Here is a 26126-nt window from a genome sequence, read left to right as displayed (position 1 = left end):
TGTTTTTATCCCTCCCTTGGTACTGACCAGTTAACGATCCTTCCTGCCTGCTTGAGGGACTCAGAGGTCCTCTGGGGAGTGTGTGAAGCTGTAGTTTCCTGGCAGATTAGGGTTCTTAATGTCTGATTCTCATTTCTACGCTTTCACTGCCTATTTTTAGCCAATACACCTGACGCCCTGCCAGGAAACAGTTCTAGTTGCTCACTGTAATTTTGCCTTTTTTAGGATTTCATATGAATGCAATTACATAATGTCTAGTTTTTTGCAAGTGGTTTCTTAAACTGAACATAATGTTTTTTATATTCATTCATGTTGTACTATGTATCTGTAGTTCATTCCTTTCTATTGCTGAGTGTTATTCAGTAGTATGAACATACCACAGTTTATAATATGTTGATAGAACGTGGGTGTTTTTCGGTGTTTTGCTATTAATGAATAAAACTGCTAAGAACATTTTTGTACAGTGGTTTTTTGTGAACATACGTTTTGATTTCCTTAGGTACATATTTAGGGTTGGAATTAGACTGGATATATATTTAACTTTATAAGAAACTCCCTATCTGTTTTCAGTGAGGCTGTACTCTTTATACTTACATCAATAATTTATGAAAGTTTTAGTTGCTACATATTCTCACCATCAGGTGGTATTGCAGGTCTTTTTAATTTTAGGCATTCTAGTGAGTGGAAGTGGTAGCATTGTGGTTTTAACTTACATTTTGTGGATGATTGTTGATGATGAGGAGCACATGTGCATGTTGGTCATTCCCATTTGTTGTTAGGGTGGCTGTTGACACAGGCTGTGAAAGAATTCACAAATAGAGGAAAATTCAGAGGGCAAAGTTTTATTCACTTTCCAAGAGAGAAAAGGAGCCAGGTGAGGAGAATTATGCTGGTTCTGAGGGGTTGGTGTTTTGAGCTTTCATTGGATTATAAAGCAGGGGTGGGGGATTTCTGTTGTGTGGCTGCTGGGCTGTCAGGGCGTTGCAGCACAGGAGGTTTCGTCTGGTTTTGCATACGCTGCAGTTTGCTCCAATGTTATCGTTTGCTTGGGCTGTGGGGAGTAGTTAGTTACGTTCTGTTCTTGTTTGTCCAGTAATTTTCCAGTCCTGGGGACATAAGCTCAGAAAAGTAAAATGACAAGGTTTTAAGCCTGCTTGGCAAATGGCGCCATGATAGCAAATGGATCCAGCTTTGTCCTTTCATTTGTGAAAGGACATTTTGCCCAAATTGGGTTGTTAGACTTTATATCATTGATTTGTAGGCGTTCTTTGTATATTGTGGATACGAGCCTTTTGCTTGATGTACATCGTTAATATTTTCTCTTAATCTATGGCTGCTTTTAAAAAAATTTCCCTAGTGGTATCTTTTGAAGTTTTAAACTTACATTTTGTATATTGTTGATTTAAGAAATTCTAAATGTTTAGAGAATTTTTATAAAAATTTATTTGAGCCAAACAGAGGATATAATTGGAAGCAAGATCTCAACAGACTGAGAAAAATGCTTCCCAGAATGGCAGTTTTCAGCTTCTTTGATGCATTTGGAATTAAGGAGGGAATTTAAGGAAGATTACCTGAAGATCTGAGAAAGCAGTCCCTTTAGCATCTCTTGCAATGCTGGTTTGGTGGAGATGTACTCTTTTACCTCCACATTCCCCCCTCCCCTTTTTTTCTGGGAAGCTCCTTATTTTGCCTGCCATTTAAAATGAGAGCCTTGCTGGGTAGGGTAATCTTGGTTGCAGGCCTTTGCTTTTCATTACTGGGACTATTTCATGCCATGCCCTTCTGCCTGTAGTGTTTATGTTGACTAAATCAGCTGATAGCCTATCACAGCTCCCTTGTATGTTACTAGCTGTTTCTCCCTTGCTGCCTTTAAGATTCTCTCTTTGTCTTTAAATACTGCCATTTTTAATTATGATGTGTCTTAGAGTGGGTCTCTTTGGGTTCATTTTGATTGGGGCCCTCTGTGCTTCCTAAACTTACATGAGTTTTTCCCTCACCAAGTTAGGGAATTTTTCTGTCATTATTTTTTCAAACAGGTTTTCTTTCCCTTGCTCTCTTTCTCCTCCTTCTGGTATCCTTATGATGTGAATATTGTTATGTTTCATGGTGTCCTGCAGCTCCCTTAAGCTATCTTCATTCTTTTTTTTCTTTTCTTTTATTTTTTGGTTTTTCAATTACAGTTGTCCCATTTTTCCCTCATTGCTCCCCCCACCCAGCCCATCCCTTCTCCCACAATCATATCTCTCCCCGTTGTCCATGTCCATGAGTCATTCATACACGTTCCTTGACTAGACCCTTCCCTTACTTATCCCTCTTTTCTCCCTCCCCCCTCCTCCCTACTGACTACTATTCTAGTCTTTGCCTATTTAGTTCGTTTGTTTGTGTTGCTCTTTAGTTTCCTGTATTAGGTGATATCATATGGTATTTTGCTTTCTTTGCCTGGCTTATTTCACTAAGCATAATTCTTTCTAGTTCCATCCATATTGTCGCAAATGACAGGAGTTCCTTCTTTCTTTCTGCTACATAGTATTCCATTGTGTAAATGTACCACAGTTTTTTGATCCACTCATCTACAGATGGGCACTTAGGCTGTTTCCAGCACTTAGCTATTGTAAACAGGGCTGCTTTGAACATAGGGGTGCATAAGTTTTTTTGAATTAGGGTTTTAGGATTTTTCGGGTATAATCCTAGCAGTGGAATCGCTGGTTCAAAAGGCAGTTCCATTTTTAGTTTTTTGAGGTAATTCCATACTGTTTTCCATAGTGGCTGCACCAGTCTGCATTCCCACCAACAGTGCAGTAGGGTTCCCATTTCTCCGCATCCTCGCCAGCATTTGTTGTTTGTTGATTTGTTAATGATGGCCATTCTGACAGGTGTAAAGTGGTATCTCATTGTGGTTTTTACTTGCATCTCTCTGATGGCCAATGATGTTGAGCATTTTTTCATGTGCCTATGGACCTTCTGTATGTCCTCTTTAGAGAAGTGTTTGTTCAGTCCTTTGCCCATTTTTTAATTGGGTTGTTTGTTTTCTTGATGTTGAGTCGTATAAGCTCTTTATATATTTTGGAGATCTCTTCATTCTTTTTCAGCCCTTTTTTGTCTGTTGCTCTGACTGGGTGTTTTTTCCTACTTGTCTTCCAACTTGCTGATTTTATTCTCTGCTTCATCTTACCTACTTTTAATTCCTTCTGCTGTATTCTTCATTTCAGATATTGTATTCTTCATTTCCTCCTTTTTCTTATTTATAATTTCTATGTCCTTTTTCATGCTGATGTAGTTCCCACTAAGTTCCTTGTATTTCTTACTGAGTTCCTTTAACATGCTTATAATCATTACTTTGAACTCCGTGTCTGATGAATTGCATGCCTCAATTTCATTTCATACACTTTCTGGGGATTCCTCCTTTCCTTCTGATTTGGGGTTGTTTCTTTGTCTCCCCATTTTAGGTGACTCTTTTTATTTGTTTCTGCGTATTAGATTGATTTGCTTAGACTCCCTGTCTTTGTGGGGTGGTCTTCTGTGGTAGGAGACCTGTGAGACTTAGTGGTACAATCTCTTTGAACTCCTGAGATGGATGCTCTAGAGATGCCCCTTATGCAGTTTATGTGGGCTCTCTTTAGTTTGTTGTTGACTTGTTCGTTGGTGGGTTCTGCCCTCTGTCTGCCTGACTGAGAGTCTCTACCCCAACTATGTCTTGTATGCTGTTGTACAGGAGCTGCCAGAGCAAAACAAAACAACCTAGCAAACAAAACCCACACCAGCAAAAATATCTTACGACAAATGAACTAAGATTAATAAAAGTGGTAAAGGAAAAAAGAATATAAGGTGACTCACGAAAAAAAAAAAGATTTTGAGAGGTTGAGGGAAGAAATATAAGAGTCGGGCATAAAAACAAGGCGGAGAAAAGGAGAAAATAAAATTTACAGTGCAAATAAAATAGGGAGGGAATATGACAAAAAGGGGTAAGAAAAGGGAAGAGAATAATATGAGGTTTGAAAAAAAATAGTGAAAAAATGGGAACCAAATTGAAGACAAACAAGCACTACAGTGAGATCCACGACAGATGAGCAAAGATCAATAAAGTTGGAAAGAGAATAAGAATCTTATAAGAAAGAAAAGAAAAAGAAAAAAGATTGTGAGATGTCTAAAGGAAAGAAAAAGGTTTTGAGAGGATAGAAGGAGGAGAAATAATAAGCGTAAGAGTTAGAAACCAGGCTAAGAAAGTGAGAAAATAAAATTTAATACAAAAATAAGATAAGGCAGGAGGAAGGTGGAATGGAGTAGAACAGAGGAATAATAAAATATGATATTTAAAATAAAATTTTAAACTCAACCAAGCTGTGATAAGTGGAATGGTTACTGTTTATACTGTGGTATGTTTTTGATTACAGCAGACAATGCTTTCTTTTCCAGTCGTCTTTGAGAATAACGGAAAAAAATCTTCAGATGCAATGGTTTTGTGTAGCATCTTGTCTATCATGTTTTGTAAATACTGGAGAAGCTTTGACCAATTTGACTTAGAGATGGAATGTAACTTTGCTTACAAAAATTGCTATTAAACTCCTGCTTAAGGTGTTCTAATTTTCTGTGAGCACACTAAAAGCAAAAAATAAATGTGAATAAAATGTAAAAAAAAGAAAATGTAGTGAACTAGTAGGAATAAAATTGAAGAAATGCAACAACAACCACAATATCAATGACAACTGAGCCGATATTAATAAGGGAGGAACGAGAATAAGGGTGTTATAAGAAAGGGAAAAAGAATGTGAAATCACAATGGAAAGAAAGATGTTTTTGAGAGGATGGAGGGAGGAAAAATAGTAAGTGTGAGGAATAGAAACATGGCGTAGAAAGGGAAAAAATAAAATTTAAAACAAAAATAAGAAAGAGAAGGATGAAGGCAAAATGGAGTGTGAGAAGGGAAAAGTAAAATATGAGTTTGAAATAAAACTAAAGTTAAAAAATAATAAAAAATATGTAAAAAGTAAAATATAGAAGTGAAACAGTGAAATAGGAACAGAATTGAAGACAAAGAAACAATGTTAAAAATCTATGCAGAAGAAAAAATAATAAAAAAGAACAAGGTGGGATTTGTCTCAGCAGAGTTTAATGTCTGTTTGCCTACTGTTTTCTCCTGGATCTGTCCCTGTCAGGTCAGCTGGTGTCCTAGTCTAGCTTTGGGCAGCCTATTTGAGGCTACAAGTGATCCACAGTCTGTGACTGTCTCCGTCAGGCTTGGCTGGTCCTCTTTTCTGCCTTGCTGGCTTTTTATCAGCTCAAGGCCCAACGGTGATTCATCTAAAGTCAGACAGCATCACAAGTACCAGCTTCACCCGCCTCTCAAGGGGTTTTCTGGTGCGATTGCGAGGGTGTGGTCCATGGTTCTCTCCTGGGAGACGCTGTTCAGTCTTCAGGGAAGATGGTGGTGTGTTCCCTCACCCCTGCGCCACATGTCTTGGCCTGTCCCACATTATTTCCAGTAATGTGTAGTTTCTGATGAATTAGCTGTCTCTTTCGTGTGAGGGGTCAATCTGTGTAAAAGGATCAGCTCTTTCCTGCTTGGCGCCGATGGTAGCTGGTGTAAGAGCTGAGGCTGGGCGGGGCCTTGGATACCTCTTGCCGTGCCAATTTCTAATCTCTCTGCTCTGCTGTTTTCAATGGAATAAAGCCTGAGGAAGAGTCAGCCTAGTGTCTGATAGAAGTTCATAAAGGGTTCCTTTGGAGATTCTCTTTTTGTCCCCAAAGACTCTATGTGGCACCCACACTGCCTGCCTCTCCAGGCACATCACCTCTCCAAAAGGCAAAAAATCTCTCTCAGAGCTGGCTGCAGCCTGCTGGTGCCTCCGACAGTTTTCGGAGATAGAATTTCTCTCCTGAAATCTCCCGGTTGGCACAGCAGCTGTGGGCGTGCTGCTCACTGTGTGTGCGCAGCCAGAGTCTCCCAGACTCAGTCTGTCCTTCCAGATCTCTCCTGATGAGGGTTGGGGGTTCCCTGTGCAGGACTGGGGCTTCTGCTCTGGGAGAGGCAGGAGCTTCTAAGCTGCATTTTCTGTCCGTTCTTTCCCCTGCTGCAGGAGCCGTGTGCAGGCTATTTCCCCTTCAACTTATAAAATCTCTTACCAGATGTGCAGTATATTCCTTGGCTTCAAAAATTTATATCATCTAAGATTTCGTTGATCGTTCAGGTCATTTATCAGAAAATCAGCTGAAAATCTGTGCTCGGGGGTACAAGCAAGTGGCCTCAGCTTTCACCTACTTGGCAGCCATCCAGATTACTTTCTGTAGAACTCCTTTTCTGTCCGCAATATTAAGAAATCTTTCCCAACTTCAAGGTATCCTTCTGGAGCTTTATGGTTTTAACTTTTATGTTTAAGTCTTTGACTCATCTTGAATTAATTTTTTGAATGTTGTAAGGTAAATGTCAAGATTTGTTTCTTCCTGACCCCCTGCCCTGTGTATGGATATTCAGGTATTTTAGCACCACTTGTTCTAAAAGACTTTCCTTTCATCATTGAATTAGTTTTAGGCCTTTGTAGAAAACGCCTATATCTGAAGTCCTCTGTTATTCTGTTCTGTTGATGTGTTTGTCTGTCCTAATGGCAATACCACATTGTCTTGATTACTTGCAGCTTTGTAATAAGCCTGATGTCATGCATTATAAGATCTCTGTCTTGTTTTTTGTTTTTAATTTCTAAGGTGGTTTCCACTCTTCTGGGTCCTTTGCATTTCCATATACATTTTAGAATCAGCCTGTGAATATAGTATGTAGAAATTTTGTTTTCTTAGATTCTTTTTTTGTCTATTTGGCATCCATTCATGACAGGGCCAGTTGTGTTAATTATATTTTCTGTATTCTTGTTGCTCTGGCATTTGGGGGCCTTACAGACCTGAGGGAAAACTGACCCTTCCAAGGCTTACTGTTTCCTGAAGAATTTTGCCCTGAACATGCCTTTCATATGGAACCCAATTAGTTCTGAATCTTAGCAGGCAGGTGGTACCTCCTTATCTAACTTGCACACACCCTGCGGATAATTTCCCCACCTTAAATCATTGCCCAGATACCTGCCAACTAGAGACAGCCCTATAGCCCAAAGCCCCCAGGAATTATTCACAACAGCCAATCTTACATTGTTTACCCTGCCCTGCTTTGACTTTCTAGAGGAAATCCCCCAAAAGGCTCTGGCCTAGGCTTTTTCCTGTGCTAGTCCATCACTCTTTGTGGCATGGTGTACCCCTCTGTCTTGGGAAATGGAAGTAATATAGTTCTCTTTCAATGGCATTGGTCTCTTTGTTGTTGATACTCAGTCACCTCCATAAATGAGAACCCCATGGGTACAAATAAGATAGCATTTTTTAATAGCTTTATTGAGACACAATTTGCGTATATAAGTCACCCATTTTAAAATTTACAGTTAATTGTTTTTACTATGTTGTCAGGGCTGTGCAACCATTATGACAATTAACTTTAAAATACTTTTGATCCCTCTAAAAGAAGTTATGGACCTATCAACTGTCAATCCCCATTCTCCCTCCTCCCCTCAATGCTAAGGAATTACTAATTTACTGATCTGGACATAAATTTGCCTAATATGGTCATTCCACATAAATGGAATATAATATGTGGCCTTTTGTGTCTAGCTTCTTTTATTTAGCATAATGTTTTTATGACATATTCATGTTGAAGTATGTATCAGTATTTCATTTTTTTTATGGCCAGTAATATTACATGTATAGATAAATCACGTTTTGTTTATCCATTTATCGTTGATGGCATTTGGTTCACTCCCACTTTTTGGGTTTTATATAATGCTCCTGCCCCTGCCCTCAATGCCATAATCCACAGCTGACCTTTGCGTAGGTTAGATTCATGCGAGAGAGAAGAAATGTGTAAACCAGTTCAAAGCCTTTACTGGGGAGGTCCAAACAGGTGGGCTGAGTCTGGAGCAACTGCAGGCCCCAGGAGAAACAGAGTGGGGTTTTTAAGGGCTTTAGTTCTAGGTAACAGGATTATCAGAATCCAAGCAAGCAAGCATAACGACCTGACCACAGGTTAAAACAGTTGATTCTTGCAAAACGGGGAGTGGGAGTTTCGGGAACACAGGGAAGGGAAGTTTCCGAGAACACAGGACAGCAGGCGTGACCACAGGTCGTTGCTTGTGGCAGGTCATGGGGTGGGCAAAGTGGTGGTCTCTGGGTCTTACATTCCAGGCTGTTTCTATTGCTTTTACTGGGGAGAGGGGGCGAAACTTCAGAAACTGCTTCCTGCTTGGAATAGGTGTAGAGCTGTCCCTATATTCCTTCTTGGGGTATAGGTTCATATGGAGAAACCCAGTGTAGGATCATGTCACCAACAGCTTGATTTATTGCAACCTCCACTGTCCTGCAGATAAAACTTATTAGAAGGTGTAGGAGACACAGGGACCTATTAAGAGAAAAAAGCAGATTATTATTATTGGGGTTATTGAGGGTATTAGTATGGCTTGGAGGGGAGAGGAGAAATAGGCTGAGATTACAGGCTCAGGCCTCAGGATTTTGTAAAGTAGATAGACATGGGAGTGGTAGAGATGTAAATGGAGCGGTCAGCCAGCAAAAGAGGAAAAAGACTTATGAGTGAGGCAGATTGGAACAAAAAGGCCTAATTAGGAGCAAAAGACCTGGAAAAGCCAGGGCTTTCCACTGCAGGCTAAAATCTTGCTTCTCCTCTTGAGAATTAAACCTAAGGAAGGAATGCACCGCAGAGATGTGACAGTGGGATTGCTTTTACAATGTGCCTCTTGTTGCGTGGACTTCTGCTTGTGGCTGGTGGGAAACCTAGCAATCTTTCCCAGTCCACGTCCCAGCTTAGCCTCTCATGGGTGTCTTTCTTTGTGGCAAGTGCCCTAGTGGGTTTTAAATGCTCAACCCATGCCAGCGGGGTGCACGATTAGAGAGAGAGAGAGAGAGAGAGAGAGAGAGAGAGAGAGAGAGAGAGAGAGAGAGAGAGAGGGATGGAGGGAGGGAGGGAGAGGGAGAGGGAGAGAGATTCACTAGGCAAATGTAACATTGCTCCTCCTTGCAGCTCTTGCAAGGGGTATTCAGATGCAAACTGAGTTGCTAAAAGTCACCTGGGGAAAAGAGAGGCTGCACGTTTACAATAGGCTACTGATTTAAACTGACTTTCTCCTGGCCAGGTTAGAGGCAGAAAAGGCTAAGAAATCCATTTGGTGGGTAGCCATGATGGGAATGTCAGATAAGAGTTGCAGTTTGGCTGTTAGTGATCTTTATTTGCTGATCAGCAATTCTTTATCTGCGCATTGGACCTTCCCTCCCTGGAACACAGTGGCTCAATTGCAGACCCCGTGGGGCACAAGGTGGAATTGCTCATACACCTCCTGGAGTCAGTGTTCAGTTCCTGGAGGAACAGCTCTCACATGCATTAATTTCTTAAGCCTATCCACTGTAACTAAAGCTAAAATCTTTAACTCTTGAGTCCCCCTATCATTTGATAAGTGGGAACCCTGAATTTCATGCCTGTTAATTTAATATCAGGTTCCAACTCTACCAAATATCTCAGTCTCTTCTGTAATGTATTTGTAGGTGATACAGTACCTACAAATATTATGCAGATACGCAGGTATTTTGTTAGTGACTTAAATACTAGAAACAGCGTTTTTTTTGTCATTGTTTTTCAGAATGGTGAAATTTCTTATAAAATTTACATAAAAGAGTGCTCTCTTCCTTCAGTTTGTATAGTAGTTGCATTCCTGAAAAAATCAGTATATGGTAAAATTGTGAAGAAAATACACTCTTTGTAAAATGAAGTTGGTATCGGGGCTCAAACAATTATAATCAGGTTTTTCACAAGTATTGAGGTCTAGTGAATCATTGGAAAGGAAGTAGACTACAGGACGTCCCCCCGCCCCCACTTTTTTTTTTTTTTTTTTTTGTATGGGACGGTCCTGAGCCTTGCAAGAGATGTGAAAGCTTTGTCCCCACCTGCTTATTGGCAGTAGTGCCTCACAACCATTGTCATGATGAAAATATTTCCACAGATTTCCAAAATACCCTCAAGGGGTGGTGTTGGCCCCATTGAGAACCTCTGCCCCAGTTGTTTTCATTGTCACCCTTGAGGTTCAGGTTGAGTTCACTGCAGTTAGTTTCTTTGCCCCCCTACTTCTGGCTTCCGGTGAACCTCCTCACTCTGCCTCCCCTGCCCAGTTTATCTTACATGAACCCAATTAAATCTGAATTCCAGTTCTTATCTAGCTACTCCCTTTAAATGCCTATAGTGGGTTTCCATTACTTCTAACTCAACATATCCATTTGGACATGTATTAAGCATCTTGAACTTAACATGTCAAAACTCAAATTTCTATTTCCTATCCTAAATCTCTTTCCTCAGTCTTCACTTTATCAGTTAATGGCAAGTATCCTTTCAGTTGCTCAGGCCAAAAACTTGGGATTCCGTTTTCTTCTTCTTCTTTTTCTTTATCCTCCCACATCTATTCCATGAACAAGTCTTTTCAAAACATACTCAGAATGCAACTACTTTTCATCAATTATACCGCTTTACCTTGGTCCAAGTCATTGTAATATGTCCCTTTTATAATATCAGTCATCACTTGTTTTTCTGGGTCCCACTCTTGTCATCATCCACTGTCTGTTTTCTACACAGCAGCCAGGTATATCAGGTCATGTCGCTGTCACTCAAAATAAAAGCCTAAGTCATCCAAGGCCCTATGTGATCTGGTCTTCCTGCTTCAGTTCAACTGTGCCAGCCTTCCTGCGCTTCCCTGCATACACTGAGCCCAAAGTCCTCCCTAGCTTTCTGGTCTCCGCTCTCTGTCTGCTCATGGAGCCTGTCAGAGAGGCTTTCCCTTACCACCTTATATGAAATAACGACCTTCCCTTTCATTCCCTTACACTGCTTGGAATTTCTACATAGCACTTACTACAACTTAATAGATTATATCTTTGTATAGTATCTGTCTCCTCTTAGACCCTACTTAGTATAGTTCCAACCCACTTGTTCAGCTTTATTTTCCATTTTACTTTCATGCATTGTGTCCTGCTTCTGTTCCCCGCTCTGATCTCCACCTGACCACATCCTGCCCATCTGTGTCAGTCAGGAAAACAGAAACCCCCCTCGAGTATTTCAGCAGGAACAGATTTAATAAGGTAAATCAACTAAATGCTTACCAAGGCATTGGAAGACCTGGGGTAGTGAAGGTCGGAGAATTGCTTCTGGCTTTGAGAAAACCAGCAAGCGCTGGACTCACAGGATGCTGCTTCAGGTGACCTGAGCTGCTGCAGCATCAAAGCGACGTTTCCCCGGAGCTCCCTTGGAAGCTGCTGCGGCTGGGTGTTTGCTACATGCCCTTGTCTCTGCTAGCTGCTGCCAGAGACAAATAATAGTTTCTCCTTTTTGCCTTCTAAGTCTTTTTGCTTTTCATTGGTGGAGTCTAAATAAGGAACCCTTCAGACAAGGGAATTTGAGAAATATGGCATTAGGGTTACTAACCCCGGCTTAGAAGGGCAGGCAGAGCTGGGTATTAACAGCACAGTCCACCTCTGCATACTCAACCTCCAAACCCCCTCCCATCTGGCAACCTAAGTTTGTTCTTTTCTACCTGTATTTACATTTTCAAACAATGCTTTAAACAAGATGTTCGCTTCTGCGTAACTTGTTGCAACTATTACACATACAAGGGAGGATGTATTCACTCTGCCTTTAAAAGGGAGAATACTCTTTTGAGGTTTTATACCTAAATGATGAAATTATATGGTTAACTACCACCAACCCGTCTTATATAAAATAGTTGGAGGAGAGGGTCAATAAATATATGTCACAGCAAGAGAGACATTATGGATAGATAGAGCTTTCCTCATATTTGCACTGGTCACCTGGTCATAGTTGGCATTTATACCTTTTTCTTCCATTAACTAGTCCATGTTTCTTTTACATTTCATCGGCACCTCACAGTATGATGCTTCCTTACCAGGTGCGTAATCCAGTCTGTCAATGATGAGTTTGTGCTCATAGGGGCCCCTCCTGCAATCTTCTCTTCACTTTCACTATTGTGCATGAGAATACTAAGAGATGCCTTAGAGAAGCCCTCGGTTCCTGACAAAATGTTTGTTTCTATGGCATGAGAAGCTCAAAGGGACCATGCAACAGGGTTTACTGTCAAGAACTGCAGGGGGTCTACTATTTTACCCTACTCACACGCTAACAAGTTAGCCTGGCAGAGTTTCATAGATGTAGGCAGAGGGCGCAGGACTCCTGGGTCAAAGACAAAGCACAGAAGACAGCTTGAGCTTCATGTTCACATTGGTTCCTTTGCCCTCCAACATTTTTTTTCAATGACAGTTGACATTCAATATTATTTTATAATAGTTTCAGGTGTACAGCATAGTGATTGTCTAATGATATAATTTATGAAGTGATCCCCTCCAATAACTCTAGTACCCACCTGACACCATACACTTCTATACATAGTCATTACAATATTATTGGCTGCATTCCCTCTGCTGTACTTTATATTCCTTTGACTCCTTTGTAACTGCCAATTTGTCTTTCTTAATTCCTTTACCTTTTTTGCCCAGCCATGCCACCCCCCTCCCATCTGGCAGCCTTAGTTTTCTCTCTGTACCTATGGAATCTTTAGATTCCACATGTAAGTGAAATAATATGGTATTTGTCTCTCTCTATCTGACTTATTTCACTTATTATAATAACTTCTAGGTTCATTCATGTTGTCACAAATGGTAAGAGTTTATTCTTTTTTTATGATTGAGTAATATTCCAGTCATCTATTGATGGGGATTTGTGTTGCTTCCATATCTTGGCTATTGTAAATAATGCTGCAGTGAACATAGGGGTGCATTTTTTTTTTTTTTTTTTTGTCAAATTAGGGTTTTGGATTTCTTTGGATATATACCCAGAAGTGGAATTTCTGGGTCATAAGGTAGTTCTACTTTTAATTTTTTGAGGAACCTCCATACTGTTTCCATAGTGGCTGCACCAGTTTGTAATCCCACCAACAGTGCACGAGGATTCTCTTTTCTCCACATCCTCACCAACACTTATTGTTTGTGGATTTATTGATGATAGCCATTCTGACAGGTGTGAAGTGGTATCTCATTGTGGTTTTAATATGTATTTCTCTGATGATTAGTGATGTTGAGAATTTTTTCATATGGAAGACATCTTTATTATGCTGGTCAGGAAACAAATCTATACGCTAAGGAGATATACTCTATCTTCCAAGGCTGTTTGCTGTACAAACATCCTTGAAAAGATGGTCTAGAACTAAAGCTGATCTAAGAGGTGCAGAAACCATGGTGATTGTCCATTAACACAACTTCCTTAGAACATGGTAGAAGCATTCTTCCCTTGCAGACGTGTTCTAAGTACAGAAGGCAGCAGTGGAACGAGTGGTGTACTGGTGGTGATACTGAGAGGAGCTGTGCCTACATCCATCTCTGTAGCTGTGTCCAGTAGAACTTTCTGCAGGGTGGGAATGTTCTATATCTGCATTACACAGTACAGTATACTAATTGTATACCTGACACCTAACCCGGTACCTAACACTTGATACCTAACCACATACCTGCCTAACCATGTAACTCATACAGCTACTAACCATGTGTGGCTATTTAACACTTGAAATGTGGCTGGTGTGACAAGGGAATTGAATTTTAAATTTTATTTAATTTTCATTCATTTAAATTTAAATAGACACATGTGGATAGTGGCTACCATATTGGATAGCATAGTTCTATACTTTTTTACCATCCTTCATAACTATCTAAAGCAGCTTTGCTTGTTTCCCATGGCAGGAAGTAGCTTATGACTATTTTTGATTTCAAAGCTCTTTCCTTTATCTCTTGGGAAGCAGCTATCAGTTTCTTCCTCATTATACAAATGTTATGTATGTGCCTTATTGCCCCACTGGAATATATATGTATATATATACTAGTGAAACCATCACCAAAATCAAGATAACAAACAGCACTAAAATTTCCTTGTGTTTCTTTGTAATCCCATCTTTCTCTTTGTTCTTGTTCCCAGGAAACTACTGACTTGCTTTCTGTCTCTGTATATAAATTTATATTTTCTAGAATTTAATGTATTCATGCATTATGTTTTTTAATCTTGCTTCCTTCATTTGGCATAACTGTTTTGAGATTTATACATGTTTTTTGTGTATTAATACTTCATTTCTTGCTAAATATATTCCATTGTATAGATATGCTTAAAATTTGTTTATTCATCTATTAATGGACATGTAGATTGTTGCTTGTTTTTTACTGTTTTATATAAAGTCAGTGCTGTGAATATTTGTGTAGTTTTTTGGATATAACACTCATTTTTCTTTCTGGGAGTGGAATTGTTTAAGCATATGTTCAGCTTTAGTAGATATTATATGAACAATTTTCTGAAGTGATTTCAGTTTTAACATTAGTTTTCAGTTAATTTCTCTAATTTTATCGTTGTACCACTTTTTTCTCCCCAACAAAATTCTTTATTTCTAATTGACATAATTATTTATTACCATTAACTTATAACAATGATTCTTAAAGTGGGATCTGCATTCCCTTTGGAGTCCTGGAGGTCAAAACCATTCTTTTAAATATTATAATGTTGAATTTTCTTTTTTGTTGTTGCTGTGTAGACATTTGAACTAATAATTCAGAAGCAGTGGTGCGTAAATACATTGACCCTTTAGTATGGATTAAGGGAATGTACTATACTGTACTGGTAGTCAAACTATATGTGCTCTTTATTTTTTTTTAAAATGCCAGTTGCACTTAAGAATTACCTTGATGAATTAGCAACAATTATTCATTAAAAAAATCCTCTACCCTTCAAGTATTTGTATTTTTAATGTTCTTTTTTAAAATTTTTATTTTCCTGGCTTGACCACTGAGTAAATGTTGGACTTAAAAAAAAATATTTATTCATTTTTAGAGAGAGGGGAAGGAAGGGAGGCAGAGAGGGAGAGAAACATCGATGTGCAAGAGAAACATCGCTCAGTCGCCTCTTGCACACCCCCAACTGAGGACCTGGCCCACAACCCATGCATGTGCCCTGACTGGGAATCGAACTGGCAACCTTTAAGTTTGCAGGCTGGTACTCAGTCCATTGAGCCACACCAGCCAGGGCTCTATTTTTAATGTTCTGTATGAAGAAACTGAAAGTATGCATAAGCACTTTTATTGCATACCAAAATATGGTTGTCTTCAGGAAAAGCATTGTGCACTTAAGTAGGAAGTTGCTAGAATGTCATTTTTACATCAGAAAACAACTATGGTTACTTAGGCTTAGTTATTTGGCAGATGTGTTTTTAAAATTAAAGTGAGCCTGCTACTTCAAGGAAACAACTGAAAGTATTTGTTGCCAGTAATAAAATTTGAACTTTAAAATGAAAATTAGAATTTTGGAAAACTTCTATTAGCTGCCATAAGTTTGAAAGCCTCCCAATAATAATCAGATCAATTGTGATATTTAAAAATGTGATTTTTGAATATTATGCAATTAAATTATTAGTATTTGAAAGGTCTGTATAACTTAATGAACCAGTATTTTTCAGATGATCAGTGTATGATGTTATAAAATCAGACTCAAAGTACAAGATAGGCAAGTTGATTTTAATGTAACAATATATGAAATGTTCATTAATATGGTTTCAGATTCTACAACGAAGCTGATCTTTATGAAACTGCCACTTGTCAAGTGTTGTTGTAGTGTCAAAGTAGAACACACACAATTTTCTGAAAAAGCTTGTTAAGTACTTCTCCTTTTTCTTTTGTGTATCCGTAGAAAGCCTGATTTTGTTCACGTGGCTTAACCAAAACAACATATCACAGTAGCTGGAATGCAAAAACTTATATAAGAATCCAGCTACATTACTCTTTTTTTGTGTTTGATTTTGTAACTATTTTTTATAAAACCATGGTATTGTATTAATATGTAATAGGCTTATAATGATCTTAAATGAAATAGTATAAAATATTTAAAACTTTCCATGGTTCTGATACCTAACATATACATATTGATTGATGTAAACCACATAGCAAAAATTCTTTGTGGTCTTGGTAATTTTTAAGAGGGAAGATGGTTCTTTTTAGCATTCTCTGTTTGTAGAATGCCTCTCATCAACAGCATACATTCAAAATTTGTTCTAAAGTTCTTTGGAATAAATTGTATACCTGTGTTATGGTAGTAACTTGATATTTGGTTAATATAGTTAAGTTTGATTTCAGTTTAAAGAATTTTAAAAATTTATTTTACTTTTTTAAATTGTTTAAGTTTTTGTTTTTCCAGGTAAAAAGTATAAGTTTATATAAAAAAAGGTGATCTTGGCTGGTGTGGCTCAGTGGATTGAGTGCTGGCCTGCAAACCAAAGGGTCACTGGTTCAACTCCCAGTCAGGGCACATGCCTGGGTTGCAGGCAGGGTCCCCAGTTGGGGGCGTGTGAGAGGCAACTACACATTGATGTTTCTCTCCCTTCCCCTCTCTCTAAAAATAAATAAAATCTTTAAAAAGTAAAAATAAATAAGATATATAGTGAAGTCAGAATTTTATTTTTTCTGGATCACTTAGCACAGAATATGGTAAACATATATTAAATGTTTAAAATAAAGATATTTGCATATCCAATGAACTGCAGTAATCAACAGATGTTAAAAGGATTTTGTTATAATATGTCAAAAAATTGATCTAGAGCTATTAGCTGTTTCAATGAGTGTAAAAGCTTTTTGAAAACTAGTAAATTATCACTAATGTGAGGACTTTTTGCCTTAAGGCTTGGAGGTGAACATAATTAGTATAAATGATGTAGGTGTTCATTAACTGGGTAGCCCTCCATGAACCATGACTCCCAGTATTCACACATTTCATTAATTCTGGAGGCTTGGCAATCAATGTGACCTGCTTTGGTCAATGGGATATTAGCAAGCATGGTGCAAGCGGAGGCTTGATAAGTGCTTGCATATAAGGCTTGTCCTCTTGGAATGTTTCCTCTGGGAACCCAGCTACTATGCTATAAAGAACCCAGTCTAGAGTACTGGAGTGAAGGAGGAGCAAGGTGTCCTAGCTGGTTAGCATCAACTGTCAGAAATCTGAGTGAGGTCTTCTTGGATGTGCAGCCCCAGCCAACTCCCTGTGAATAGAGCTGCATGAGTGACTTCAACACATACTACAGGGAGTGGAAAAAGCACTGAGCTGACCCACAGAATTAATAGAGAAAATAATACCTGTGTCATAGTAAGCCACTGAGTTTGGGGGCAGTGTGTTGTGCAACAGTAGATACCTGAACCAGGTAATATTGGCTACTTATAAGGAAGTGGTCTTGACTTGCTACTGATTTGGTCAGTGTGACAGGGAAAACAGATATAGTGAAGAATGACAAAATTTGAACTGTTGGAAGCCCTGAGCTGAACTAAAGCAACTCACATCGTATATAGATAGGAATTTAGATGAAAATGCTGAGAGAAGTACAGGAAATGTGATTTTTTTTCCCTTTTTTTAACTGTACATCAAGGAATATTTGCCAGAAAGATTAAGGGCCTGGCAAGCATTCTGTCAAGGCTATGAGCTTTGCTGTCTTCATTCTCTAAACCAGGAGAGCAGGAGATTCTTTCAGCCAGAAAAACATAACTTTAAGACTGCTGATAAAGGAGGACTTGTCCATTTGATGGTCACTTAACTTAATTGACAGTCTATTTTCCTGTCCTTACCATTGCAGTGTTCTAGTCTAGAAAATAAATATGATATATTTATCATAAATTTGTGTGTATATGTATAGCTCATATATAACATATATAGTATATACCTATGCACAGGCATAGCATATATATAGCGTATATCATATATGATAGAGCACTTTTAGTTTTCACTGTGAAAGGTAACAGGGATATGAGGGATAAAAGGCTCTCTGTCCTGTCTTCACTTTGTATGTCTTTTCCCGTTTCCCTCTCCATAGCCCCAAATAAAACGCCAATAAATCCAAACCCAGATCAAAGATGGGAGGAGGTGCAACAACAGTGTTTGCTCACCTCTTTGCACCTGTGATTAGAAGCAGCAATCAGGAATCAGAACACAGATTCCCAATATTTGGAGGACAGGGTCATTTGTACCTACCCTAGCTCCCATAAGCCATGTGTAAGCTGTTCCAGGAAGAGGTGCACCGTTGCCTGGTTTGTGGCTGGTGTTGGTGTATGGGTAGGTCCTACTCTTTTAGGAGCCATAATTGACAGAAATTAACCATCTAGGCCTTTCCCTGGAAATTGGAAGCCTTCCACAGACTACAGAGTTTCAAAACAGTTATATCAGACAGATTCTCCAGTGCAGTTGTCTAGGTGGGAGAAACAGATTCCTGGTGCTTCCTGTTCCTCTATCTTTCTCAAATCCTCCTTGTTTTTTTAAAAAATAGTTTCTTTAATCAATTTGGAATCTATTTTGCTCTGCAGTATGAAAAAAGTACCTAAGTCAGGAGTAAGCAAACTTTTTTTTTTTAAAATAATTTATTTGTTTGTTTGTTTATTTATTTTTGGAGAGAGTGGAAAGGAGAAAGAGAGGGAGAGAAACATCACTGTGTGGTTGCCTCTCACTCATGCCCCCAACTGGGAACCTGACATGCAACCTAATCATGTGCACTGACTGGGAATCGAACCAGCGACACTTGGCTCGCAAGCCGAGGCTCAATCCACTGAGCCGCAGCAACCAGGGCCAAACTTTTTCTTAAAGGGCCAAATAATGACTCTTTGAAGTTTGTGGATGTAAGAACCGTGTCGCTCAGAGAACCATGAGGATGCAGGGAGCGGAAGAAAAGAAGTTTATTTGAGGGAACTAGCAAGCGGGGAGGAAGCTGTGCTGCGAATGGCCCCACTCCGGGCTCTTAGGGAAGGAGGGGCTGTTTTATAGTGGGAAGAAAGAAGAAACTATTGAATTCAGTCATTATCTCGCAGCTGTGATTCTAGGGCTGATCAAGGCCAAATGGAGCTCGGGTTGATGTACCCCACAGTATCATGGGAAACTCCCAGACAGCTGCAGGCGGGCAGGGGGAGGGTGGAGGGTGTGGGAAATGAGGCTGTCAGTGGATCATATGATCTGTGTTGTGACTTCTTATCTCTGTCATTGTAGCACAAAAGCAGCCATAGACAATAAGTAAATAAATAAGGGGGACACTATCCCAAGGAAGCTTTATTTACACTAACCAATAGTAGACTGGGTTTGGCGCGTAGGCTGTATCGACCTCTGTACTGTGTTCTTCATCCCTTTCCAAAATTGAAGAGTCTGTGTAAATTTTGCCCTACTTTGAAGCTAACAAGTTAGCCAGCCACGGTTTCATGGGTGGTGGCAGAGGATAAGGACAATTTATTACTCACGATAATAGCAGTAGCCAGAATATCATCTTTTACTCTGGTTCCTGGCTCTCAGTTCCAGTGAAGCAGCACTATGGGGACAGATAACATCTGTGCATATGTTATACTGGAGGACCCCCACACTTAGGGAGTATGAATCTTTTATAATTAGGAATAATTCTGCTTGAGCTTTTCCTTTGAGGGGCATGTATTTTTTTAAATCCTCACCTGAGGATGTTATTGATTTGAGAGAGGGAGAAGGAGGAGAGTGAGAGAGAGTGAGAGAGAAACATCCATGTAAGAGAGAAACATTGATCAGTTGCTTCCTGTTCATGCCTCAACCAGGGATTGAACCCACAACCTAGGTATGTGCCCTGACTGGGAATCGAACCTGCAACTTTTTGGCGCACAAGACTATGCTCCAACCAACTGAACCACCTGGCCAGGGCGGGACACATCTTTATTACACTGGACAATAAGGATTGCTATCATTTTGCTGCAGAAGGACACATGATCTTCCAAGGCTATTCCTATACAAACCTTTTTGAAAAGATAGTCCAGAATAAAGGCAGTCAGTGCCTCTTGTAAGACATTCAGAGAGACCCATCATGAATTGTATGCCTCCTTTCCTCTTCCTGTACCTCTGTTTCCAAATTGATGTGACAGATACTGCCTAGTAATAGTGTCTTGCTTTCATTCATTGTGGCTCTGCTGGGATACAGTTTTATTTTCTCAGGCTCTTATTTACCTCGAGCATAAGGATTCACAGATTATTGAATCTCAGGCTCTTTCCCCTAGATTCATAACATGAATACTGAGCATGTGTTGCTCTCCAATCTTTTCCTTTTCCACCTTGATCACCCACTAATTTTCAGATGCAGGTGCATTTCCTTTGAAAATGTAATATTTGAAGACTTCTGGTTTGGACAGAATAGCATAAACTCTTCTCCCTGCTCATTCCTATGACGCACAACTCTAAACCATGGAAAATGCCAAACAAAATCTCTGAAAGGTGGTAAGAGCAAGGCTGGCTGGTTTGGGACCCAACATGGGAGGAACAACAAAGCAACAGGATGTCCTACATCACCCCCCACCTAAAGAAGAAGACAGCTCTGACCCCATGTTTCCTGATCCTTAATCTTGCAACAGATGGCCACGCAGGAAGGCTCATACCTCCCAGTATGGAATGGAAACCCTTCGACTTGATCAGGTGAGCCCAGTACCACTGGCAAACGGGGTTGATTTAGAGCCCCACTAACAATAAGCAGTAGGTCAAGTACTCCCCTTTCCTGCTAGAGCTGCAATTCCCTCTCCTGCCAAAAGATACCAGGGTGGCCAAGTGAAAGTGGAATAATGGAGATCCCTCCCCACCACCCTATCCCTCTAACAAGTGACCTGGCTTATGGAATGCTCTTCTTTCCTGCTGGACCTGAGGCTTCCTTCCTTCACCGAGAGATACCATGGTGACTGAGTGGCTGGCAAGAGGAACCCCAGCACAAGAAGTGACCCAGCCAAGGAAGCCTCTTTGTCCTTGTGGCTTGAGACTCCCCTCTCCCATTCAGTTACTGGGGCTTCCAGCAACCATTGGCCAGAGTGATTGCCACACAAGTAGCCTGCCCTGGGAAGCCTGCTGGCCTGCGACTTCCCTCCTCCACTGAGAGGCCTCCCACCCTTGCTAGTGGGCTATCGTGGAAAAACCTCTTCTGCCCCAATGGCCCTAGCAGAGACCAGTGGGAGCCCAAGCAAACTTATACTGCAAACGTTCTGAAAATTTAAACTGCCATTGGAACTGCAGCACTTAAAAATACTTCAGGACTGCACATTCAACCTAAACAAAGTGACTGCCTGCCAGAATAAGGAATTAAATAGAATCTAGAGTCTTCTAATATAATAGGCAGATGTCTGCGATGCAATAAAAAATCACCTGTCACATCAAGGACCAAGAAAATCACAACCTGAAAGGAAAACACAGTGAACCAACACCAACACCAGATGAATCAGATGGTGGAATAATCTGACAAGGATTTTAAAGCAGCTGTCATAAAAATGCATCAGACATTCGTTACAAATTTTCTTGGAATAAATGAAAAAATAAAACTCAGCAAAGAAATGGAAGTTATGAAGGGAAGCAAGAGGGAATTATAAAATTGAAAAATACAATGACAGAAATAAAACACTCACTGAATGGACTCAATAGTAGAGTGAAGATGGCAGAGGATAGAGTCAGAGACCTTAGCGGATCAGTAGAATGATATGTGAACAGGACAGGTCAAAAGAATATACACAGTCTAACTATAGAGAGCATACTCCAAACAGGATAAAAGCAAAGAAATCCATACCAACACACCTTAAAATTAATTACTTGAAAACTAAAAAAGAAAAATACCTTGAAAGATGCTAGAGATAATATATTAACATCAATTTGACATCAGATTTCTTATCTGAAATCATGGAGCCAGAGGGAAGTGGCACATATTTTTCAAGTGTTATGAGAAAAGACCTGTCAACCATGAATTTTTTGGCAAAACTATCCTTCGAGAGTGAAAATAAAGACATTATCAAGTGAAAAAACAAAAAGAATTTGCTGCCAGCAGATCTTTCTTTAAAGATTGGGTAAAGGAAATTCTTCAACCCTAATGAAATGACAGAAGAGTCTTGGAACACCAAGAAGGAAAGAAGGATGATGGAAAGAGCAGAAATACATGTACATATAATAGGTGGTTATTTTCCTTGTGAGTTTTATAAATCATATATGATGATTGGAACAAAAATTATAACACCAGGTGATACTCAAAACAACAGTATTTAAAAGAGTGAAAGTTAAAGGTATCCACATGTCACTTAAAGTGGGAAAATGTTGACATCAGTAGACTGTGATAAGTCATGTATGCATATTATAATATCCAGAACAATCACTACAAAAGCTATTCAAAGAGATAGAGTCAAAATACAAATTGAACTTAAGTGGAATCCCAAAAATGTTTAACATGAAGGAAATCAGGAAAAAAGTAATAGGAATGACAGAGGAAAAAAGAGGGACATTTTATAATGATAAAAAGATCTCTCTACACTGAATGAGTATACATTAAACATCATAGGCTCAAAATAAATAAAGCAAAGATAAACATAGCTGAATGGAGAAATTGAAAAAAAATCTACATTTATAGTTGGGGACTTCACAACCCTTTCCCAGAATATGGCTAGAACTATTAGACTAAAAATTAGCACAGATATAGGAAATCTGAACAACATAACTGATATAATTGGCATATATAAAACATATCACCCAACAACAGCTAAATACTTATTTTTTCAAGCACTTGTGGAACATTCACCAAGATAAACTATAAATAGGCCACAGGACAAACTTTAGCAGATTTACAAGAATTGAAATCATATGTATGTTCTCTGAAAATGATGGAATCAAACTTGAAATTAATAATAGAAACAAAAGGAAACTTGGAAAATTTGTGAAAATTAAATAACACATTTTGAGTAAGTCATGGGTCAAAGAGGAAGTCTCAAAGAAAATGAAAAAATACATGGAAATGAATGATAAAAATAAAATGTATCTGTGGGATGCAGCTCAAGTAGTACTCAGAGGGAAATTTATAGCAATAAATACTTACATTAGAAATGAGGAAAGATCTCAAGTCAGAAATTAATGAAAATCTAAATAAATGATCATGGATTAAAAGATTCGGCATAGTAAAATGTCAGTTTTCCCTAGTTTGATCACAGTTCAATGCAGATTCCCTTAAAATCCCAGTAAGATTTTCGTAGCAACGGATAAGCTTATTCTAAAATTTATAAGGAAAGGCACAGACCCAAAAATATCTTAAACAATGTTGACAGAGAAGAATAAAACGGGAGGAATCATACACATTCATATGTAATCAGGACAATGTGGTGTTGGTGGAAGGACAGACACATAGATCAATAGAACAGAATGGAGATTTCAGAAATAAACCCACAAATATGCTTAACTGATTTTTTCTAAAGCCAAAATCAGTTCCTTAGAGGAAGGATAACTTTTCCAACAAATGGTGCTGAAGTAATTAGATATCCTTAGGCAAAACAAACAAATGTAATAACAACAATAAACTACACCAAAAGTATACACACACAAAGAGTCATCTTAAACTTCACACCTCTTGCAAACATTTGCTCAAAATGAATAGTGAATTTAAATCAAAAGTGTCAAAGTATAACACTTAAAAAAAAACCCAGTTTTTTAAAGAAAAAACATGCCATCCCTCTTCTTTGTGTCTCTATTCATTTATCGTTTTTAGCCCTTCATTATTCAGTTTGGACATTGCCCCCCAGGGAAGTTCTCATCGGTCCTGCAAGCATGGCTGGATTGGTCATCTCTCCAATGGGCTCTGGTAGCACCATGATGGACAATTGTTTTTCCTCTGCTTGCTCAACATCTGAGTAGGGAATTCCCTGTTAAATGGTCTTGTTTGGAACCACGGTCCACTGCCTGTCTCAGAAGCCAAAGGAGGACTGATACTGCTTCTTGGTACCACACCTCGGCAACCCGGGTATCATCTGGCATAGTCATTCTCTGTATCATGAGACTTTGAGTTGGGAGTGAGCAATGGAAAGGGGATGTGACATGGAGAACTCATTCCCATGCTCTTGGCAGCAGCCTTTTTTTCAGGGGTGGGCCTGGTGATGGAATCCAGAGAGGGGTGGTGTCTGTAGTAGAAGTATTTTGAAGGATCGAGTGGTGGTCCTGTGGTCAGTCTTCCTTCATTCCGTCCTTTCTAGAGATTCCATGAACTATGAGATCCTTTCAACAAATTCCTTTTCTATTTAGCTGGAGTCAGTATCTTTTCCTTGCAAAAAAATTTTGATGGATTCAGTCTTCCTGTCATAGTATTGCCATTCTGCCTGCTTACTTGCCATTTTCTTACACCGGATCCTGAGCAGGGGCTTTGTCCCTGATACTCATCATGTACACAGCCTGCTTGGGGATATTACATTCTCACTAAATAATGAAAATGCGCACATCTTCCACTTCCTTTCTCCATTGGCATGATAGTGGAAATTACTCTGTGTTTGCCATTCGGTGGGCTTTTAATTTTACAATGTTATTTACAAGATTTGAATGTTTCCTTTGCCTTGAATATTTTATTGGAAATCCTGAAGAGTTTGTAAGCACTGCTATCCTGAACCATATTTTTCATCCTTCACTCCTTTTTCCCCCTTAATGCAAGTACATGTGACCCTTGAACAGCATGGGGGTCAGGTGCCCAGACCCTGACCTTTGAAAAGCCTGCTTATAATGCTTGACGCCCCCAAACTTTACTAGTAGCCTCCTGTTGACTGGATGCCTTACCAATAACACAAATAGCTGATTAACACGTGTTTTGCATGTTACATGTATTATATACTGTATTCTCACAATAAAGTAAGTTAGAGAAATGAAAATGTTATTAAGAAAATTATAAGGAAGAGCAAATACATGGGCAGTAATCACTGAAAAAAAAAAAACACCTCATCTAAGTATATCTGTGCATTTCAAACCTGTTTTGTTCAAGGGTCAACTGTACTAAGTGATATGGATGGGGAACTCCTTTTATCAGGACAAAAAAATAAGAGACTTTCTAATCAACTGACATAGTAAGCTGGTAGATTTTGTGTATAATATATACATGTATAAAGGCTACCTAATTGTGTCGCCTTGTTTGTTGCTGCTGTTTACGCCATCATATTTCAGTTACTCAGGCTTAAAATCTCATCTCGCCCCTCTGATTGGGAACGCCAGTGGGTAGACGTAGTTTTTAGTGCCCTTCCCCTCTCCTCCATTAACATTGTGAGCCAAGTCATTATGACTTGACTTGCATAACTTCCTCACAAGTTTCCCTTTTACTGAAATGAAGCCAATCTAACAGAGCTTCTGGAAAAGTCTTTCCTATGACACCTTTTAAAGCTTGATGGTATCTTGTGACTCCAGCCCTAATTATCTGCAGTATTTTTTCAAGTTATCCATTCTTACTGTTGTGATTTTACCACTCATGTATTAATGGATTTAAAAAAAAAAAAGAAAAACCTGTTTCTTATATATACATGTGCCTTGTCTCCTCAACAGTCTCAATATGTTCAAATTCTACTGTTGAAGCATATGCTTCAGGCTATATTCCCTAGTCACCCTCCCTTATTCAAAACAGAGGTATTCTTTCATACTGGCTACCCACATTTTCTGGAGACTGTGTTCTCTGTCCCTTGGCATTATGTATTATTGATATTATTTGAGACAATTGGGTAGATTTGAAATTGGAAGTGCCAGTGGTCCTCCCTATCGAGCTTTCAGAGTTTATGAAGTTCAGGTTTATTTCACTGGGTTTTAGAAAACGCAAATCATTGTAAAACACTATACAGAGTGGGGATCCCCCAAACCCCAAATTTATTTATAAAAAATTGTATTTGTTCTTACATTTTTAAACTTAAGTCATCTTTAAAGTTCTCTCCATTTGGTGCAATACACTTATTGAGGCATTTTTTCCACTGCTCCAAACAGTTTTTGAACTTGTTGATTTTGATGCCTTTTAGTGCTGCTGCCATTTTTTGTGTCACCTCTTTTGCATTGGCAAAATGTTTCCCTTTGAGGACTTTTTTCATTTGAGGAAACAAAAAAAAGTGTCTTGGGGTGAGATTGGGTGAATAGGGTGGGTGGCACACAGGGGTCATGTCATTTTTGGTCAAAAACTGCTGAACATTCAACACAGTGTGGGCAGGTGCGCTCATAAATCACCCATCATGAAATGGGC

The 26126-nt window shown here is 39.2% G+C and overlaps 1 protein-coding gene across 1 annotated transcript in view; it reads left to right on the top strand.

Moving 5' to 3' along the window:
• LOC150009148 (S-adenosyl-L-methionine-dependent tRNA 4-demethylwyosine synthase TYW1) overlaps positions 1-26126 on the top strand; it is a 162292-nt gene that overhangs the window by 48376 nt on the left and 87790 nt on the right. The window lies entirely within an intron of this gene.

This window comes from Furipterus horrens, unplaced genomic scaffold (assembly GCF_987537825.1).
Source record: "Furipterus horrens unplaced genomic scaffold, mFurHor1.1.pri manual_scaffold_5, whole genome shotgun sequence".
Taxonomy (NCBI): domain Eukaryota; kingdom Metazoa; phylum Chordata; class Mammalia; order Chiroptera; family Furipteridae; genus Furipterus; species Furipterus horrens.
The sequence above is the reverse complement of the archived record's forward strand: the minus strand, read 5'-3'. Positions and strand labels throughout refer to the sequence as shown.